This window comes from Myotis brandtii, unplaced genomic scaffold, assembly GCF_000412655.1.
Source record: "Myotis brandtii unplaced genomic scaffold, ASM41265v1 scaffold193, whole genome shotgun sequence".
Lineage (NCBI taxonomy): Eukaryota > Metazoa > Chordata > Mammalia > Chiroptera > Vespertilionidae > Myotis > Myotis brandtii.
The window spans coordinates 2126036-2132114 of NW_005357191.1; the positions used below are offsets into that span (position 1 = coordinate 2126036).

General features: G+C 55.0%; 1 protein-coding gene across 5 annotated transcripts in view; it reads right to left on the reverse strand.

Moving 5' to 3' along the window:
* The window catches only part of MGAT1 (mannosyl (alpha-1,3-)-glycoprotein beta-1,2-N-acetylglucosaminyltransferase), a 26050-nt gene extending 19971 nt beyond the window's left edge, over positions 1-6079 (reverse strand). The window contains exons 1-3 of one of the 5 annotated variants that reach the window (XM_014538576.1): positions 5184-5314; positions 4422-4854; positions 2208-2341 (exon numbers count right to left, since the gene is read on the reverse strand). The gene's annotated coding sequence lies outside the window, so the exon portion shown is untranslated. Of the gene's footprint in view, positions 1-2207; positions 2342-4421; positions 4855-5183; positions 5315-5630; positions 5782-5841; positions 5861-6057 lie in introns of those variants that run through there. The other 4 variants (XM_005864931.2, XM_005864933.2, XM_014538575.1 and 1 more) reach the window with 4 other exon arrangements.

The following is a 6079-nucleotide window of genomic DNA, read 5'->3' on the forward strand; positions in this document are numbered from 1 at the left end:
ACTGCACCGGTCGCTACCGACCCCGGGACACCTCGACCCTCCAGGCCCGCCCTCTCGCCCCTCCCTGCCCAGCCCGGACTGGGGAGCAGAGCCTCCTGCGACGGGCAGTCCTGGGGAGTGCGTTTGCCAAACTCGAGGCCAACAGTCTGGGGGCCAGCTCTCCCGAACCCCGCAAACGCTACTTCCGGGAAGGAGTCAGGGGCAACAGAGGGGCCCCAGTACAACGTGAGAAGAGGAACCGGGCGCCAAAAGGGAGGGGGGTGCATGACACCTGTTGCCCAAAGCAGGAGAGGCCAGCAGCGGTTTCCCTCTTTCTTTTCGGTGGGGGTGGGGGTGGGGGGGGGGGGGAGAAAGGAGAGCAGTTAGTCTGAGCGAAAGCAGAGGCGGACATGTCCCAGGGTAGGACCAGCACCCACCTAGGGAGGAAAGGACTCACTCACAGGGTTGAGAGCCCTGTGAAAGGGGGTGGGGGTGGGGGGGGCAGAATCCAGAAAAGCCTGCAGGCCTGTGTCTGACATGAGACGTGAGGGTGGGGAGCGGAGGACTGCCTGCTCTGCAGACTTCCCTGAGAAGGGCCAGTCCAGGGCCAGCCCTGACCTGTGCTCAGGACACCCTGCACTGGCACCTCCCCTCCCATCCACTTCCCTCCCTGCCGCAGGCAGAGCAGGCTGACCTCTGTGCTGCTGGTTACTCACTGACTTCGCTGGCTAACTCGTTTCTACATGAAACGTGAATTGTGCAGGTTCCAAAGAAGCAAAAGGCAGGGCATGCCCTAAAGGCCCTACATGGACTAGAGGTGCTGAAACCAAAGTACACAGAGGCCTCCACAGGCCAGACCCCTCCCTCAGCCTCTCTAAACCTCCTGGCAGCTCTGCATTATCATCCTGTTCCCCAGATGAGGAATGTGAGGCTCAGGGTGCAAGTGCCAAGTGATGAAGGTCATAAGACCTAGAGGGGACCTGGCTGAGCTTTAGACCCAGGCACCCCTGCCTCCAAAGCTGGAGTCCTCATGCACCCTTTCAGCAAGTGCTCTCCGAGATGTCTGTGTGTCCAGCCTGACAGGCGCAGCGTGGGCAGAGGGAAATCTTGGTAGAAGGAGCTGGAGCTCGGCCCTGAAAGAGCAGAGTGCGAGGAGAGCGGACACATCTGTGAGGCTGAGCCTAGCTGACTGTGGACTGTGGCGGGAGAGGGGAGCCCATGCTCACGTGCCAGCCAGTGGCCAGCGCCTGCACCACTGCCCTCTCTAAGCTTTTCCTCCTGGGAGGGATGTGGGAGGTCTACACACTCACATTCCATGTCAGAGCAAGAGGGAAAGCAATAGTTTCCTAAAAGTGTAAAAGGTTAGGAAACAATGGTTTGTAGATCCAAAATATCAGTAGCTAAAACCACTCTTCAGGACAAAGGACATAGTGTGATGCTGTAAGGTGGGGAGACCAACCAACCCATGAGCTGTCAGATTCCCACCTCCAACAGTAATTCTTCTCCATCGAAGGCAGATCAATGGGGAATAAGATGGAGGACTGTCTGTGCACCAACACTCATACGGCATCACTACTGTCCTTTGTTTAAATGCCAAGGCTCCAGGAGGACCTGAGTAGAAACCAGCCAACTGCAAGAGGACTGTCCCAGACAGAAAAGGCCGTTAGAAGATTGGGAGGGGCTGATGGAGGTTTCATGGGGAAGGATTTGGGGGGAATAAGGACAGAAGAAACAAGGAGTCTGATTCCAGGGATGAAACTCAGAATTGATTATGTAAAAATGGGAGGAATAGAAGGATCTGCTTATAGGATAAGAGAGCACAGAAGGGGCAATACTGTAACCTGTTCACCCCTACCACTTCCAAAAGATGACTAGAGGGGTAAGGTGAAGGAGGTGAAAATTATTCCAGGAAACTGCCCTCCACAAATCATGCCCAAGATAACCTGAATTTTTTTACAATTTGGAAAGAATTCATGCTCTGAACTTCAGACAGATCTTGGCTTGAAACCATCAGAAGTAAAAGACATGTTTTAAATCAATGTTATTTCTATTTTCCCCCTCCCTTCCTCTCAACATTTCCCACTCCCCATGGAGACCCAGAAACTCAGTTCCTCAAGATCAAAGAAAGGAGAAAAGATTAACACAATTGTTATTGAGCAATGTGTGTGAAGTGGAACTTTTCATTTTGGAAAAACGGATATAAATAAGTTCAGTTAAAACACACTCACATTTGGTCAAATCTGTCACTGGTCCTGGCTAATCGGCCTAAGCATCGTTCCTGGCGCCTATGTGAGAAGGCCGATGGCTGTCTTGAGGGGACTGTCTTGTGGACGGGTCAGGCTGAGGGCAGGACTAGTGCTTTCTATGGAAATGACAGGGGAGAGGAATCTGGCTCACTTACCAGAGAGCCTGTATGACCGAGTTCCCCTCCCTGGGGACTTACAGCAGAATCCAGATGGCCCTTGGCAGGTCAGATGCTACAGAAGCAGCACAGTATTGGGCAGGCAACCACAGCCTGCCATTCCATACTCAGGCAAGCCTTTCTTGCTCAGAGCTTCTGTAGCTTCCCCTCAATGTCAAACTAGGGAAATAATCCCTCTCTTTCCTCCTCACAACAATGCGGTGACAAGAACTGACACACCACAACAGCCTGGACACTTCATATAAGGTAAGCACTACGTAAACACAGCACAGCTCCATGGACTCCACGTGAGCCGAAGTACTCGCAGGCCTCCCAGGTAGGAGGAGGGCCACAGAGGCATCCTGGGAACCACGTCTACCCGAGGGATTGTTGTGACCCCAGTTCCAAGCAGTAACTGACACCAGGAATCTGCTGGGCGAAGCCGGGAGAGGTGGCAACCCTCCCTGAAATCTGGACCTTCTATAGCAGAAACCTGGCCTCAAAGAGAGCTCCCCCAGGCATCAGACCACAGAAGGAACAACTCAGGACCAGTGACTCCACCCAGCCCTGCCTGCCCCACCCTCGGGCCATTAGGGAAAGCAGGGACTCCTAAGGCAAGGAAGGAAGGAGGGGGTAAAAAGAAACTGAATCACAAGTACAGGATTTTCAGCTTGCAAATGACCCTGTTATGGTGCCAGCCCCGCTCAGATGTTTACACAGCTAGTTAGATGGAGGGATTCTCTAGGAGAGGGATGCTAGAAGCCAAGCTTCCTGCCCCTCACCCAGGCCACCATACCCCACTGTCTATCAAAATTCCCAACACCTCTCCTTTCTCCCAATACTTTCTCCTTTGCTGTCACTGAGAAACGCATCTTGGCCCAGGTAAACTGGAGTCCCAAGAAGGAAGGGGCAGGAGATGAGAAGGTAACTCTGAACAGGTCTTCTGTAGGCGGGTACAGAGCCTGTGAAAATATAAAGGGCTAAGAGATGGCAGATAGAAAAAACTGTCATCTTCAAGGGCAGGAGAGAAGACTACAAGGAAAGGCCCAGTGCGCACTCCGAGAATGGAGCTCCATCTCCTAACCAGACACGTGGCCCTGAGGCCTTGGGACGGAAATTCCTCCCCGCTCTTGAAGGGCACCTTGCACACGGACGGAGAACCCGAGGGCTAGAGTCCCTCCATCTAAGTCCCATATACCTTCCCACAACTTGATGACCCCAGGTATTTAATAACAACAAGAGGAGACACATTCAGGGTAGGCTTTTAATTGAGGCCATTAAGGCTTTGCCGGCACGCTAATTCAATAAAAGAACAGAGCTTTTCTCTATGTAACAGTTACACAAGCATATCAAACGATGTCAGTGTTACTGTGTTCTATGTACAGGGCCCTGGACACTTGTCAAAACCTATCATTTCCTTTGCTCCTTGTAACAGCCTGTGAGGGCTTGGAAAGCTGGTTATTCCCATGTTGCAGGTGGAGAGAGCATGGCAGAGATGGACCAACATACGTATCTAGGGCTGTACAATAAGAAAGAGCTAGAACACAAATCCTACTGATGCCCAATCCTGTCTGTTCCTCTGCTCTTTCCATGAGGTTTCATAGCCTAAACTCCCTCGTAGGGGAAGGAGGAGAGGCAATTTAGGAGGTTTCATAGACCATCTCCAACCCACTCTCAACGCAGTTCTACTCAGCTCCTCAAACGTAACAGCCTGCCCCTCTGGGTAATACACACCAGCCTCGTAGTTTGGCCCCAACCGACTTGGAATCCTACCATCTCAGTGTAGGAAAGGCCCTTACAGGTCCTCTAAGCCAACCCCCTGCAGGGGGCTGAATTCTTTTCATGCTCTCCTTGGCCTAACCTCATAATTGCTATTGCTGACCACCCCTCACAAGGTCCTCCTTCCCCCGGGAGGAGTGGCTGGGAACAAGCCTGCACCCCGAGAGGGAGGGGGAGGTGAAGCTCCCTGTTACCCAGCCCAGCAGGGCACTTCCTGAACGGCAGCAAGACACACAAGTGGAAAACGAGACAGGAGCCTTACCTTTCTTCTCTTCTCTCAGCTGCTCCCCTGGAGATCCTCACACCCCATCCAGCACTCCATTTCCAAAACCGAGACTCCCAAACCAGAGACACCAAACAAAGTGCAGCTTCTCTCCTCTGATCCGCGTCCAAAGTCCATGGCTGAGCGTCCTCTGAGGGGGAGGAGTCTGGGGGGGAAGGGGCAGGTCCGGACCCCTCCCCCCCCACTGCGGGGCGTCAGTGTCCCTCCCAGGCGTCCGGTAAGGCCCTTCATTCAGCTGGCTTCTCAGGCCCAGATCCTGGTGGTAGGCGGGTCCCAGCTACTATCCCATCTCGGGCTCCGGGAGGGGAAGTCATCCACTGCGAACACTGGCCCCTCTGTCTCCTGCTGGGGCTCCGGAGAAGACACAGGCCTTCGAACCGGCATGGCCCAGGCGGCTGCCTCCTGCGTTAACCTGCAGAAGATTTAAACATTAGGACACTTTCTAATCTATTCTACTCCCAAGTGGATTCCCAAGGCTTCCCACCTAAATCAGAGCCCTTGATTACGCTCTACCGTGAAAAGCCCGGCCTCACACACTCCACAACATACACAAGGTACCTTCTCCACTCACATACGGCCCCACTGCCACCCCCTCGGTATGGCTCAGGATAAGGGAAGGACGGCACCTATTCTCACAACAGAAAAGCGGCCAGAAGCACTGATGGGCGTGTGGGGACTGTCTTCCCAGAAACGTGGACAAGAGCCTGCCCTCCCGTCCTGCCTGGTGGGTGCTGCACTGACCGCCCTGCATCTCCCAGGCTCCTCAAGGTGTCAGCGCTCCAACCGCCGCTCTCCGCGACGGAGCTCCATCCACTCGGACTTTCCACTTGCACTCTACAACATCACCTACATGCAACTCTGCAACCTCACCTCCCATCCACTCTGCAACCTCCCCTCCCATGCAACTCAGCAGCCTCACCTCACATGCACTCTGCAACCTCCCCTCCCATGCAACTCAGCAGCCTCACCTCACATGCACTCTGCAACCTCCCCTCCCATGCAACTCAGCAGCCTCACCTCACATGCACTCTGCAACCTCCCCTCCCATGCAACTCAGCAGCCTCACCTCACATGCACTCTGCAACCTCCCCTCCCATGCAACTCAGCAGCCTCACCTCACATGCACTCTGCAACCTCCCCTCCCATGCAACTCAGCACCCTCACCTACATGCAACTCAGCAACCTCACCTCACATGCAACTCTGCACCCCCACCTGCCCCTCTGCTTCCAAAACTGCGCCGGGGATGTAACTCCTCATCGCTGTCCCACTCCTTCCCCAGCCACTCCCGGGAGTGTGCGAGGCCCGCCCCGGCCCGCAGCAACCCCACGGGGTTCCAACTCCTCGGTCCCGGAGCCCACCCGGCGCCCCTCCCCTCCGAGTTTATTCCTCAGCACGCACACAAACACACACTCCCATTTCCTTCCTGTAGGGGCGTGACGGCCACATGACCCCCACCCGTGCCCTGCCGCCAAGAACTTAACTCCTCCCACTCCTCTCCTCCGAAACGCGGGGCTCTGGGTTCGCCGGAAAGGGGGTGACAGCGACCCTCCCCACACCGACCCCCACCCCTCTACCGCCGGGACGAGCCTCGCCCTATCTGCGCTGGGTCGTTACCTCGATCCCGCCCGCCCCGTCT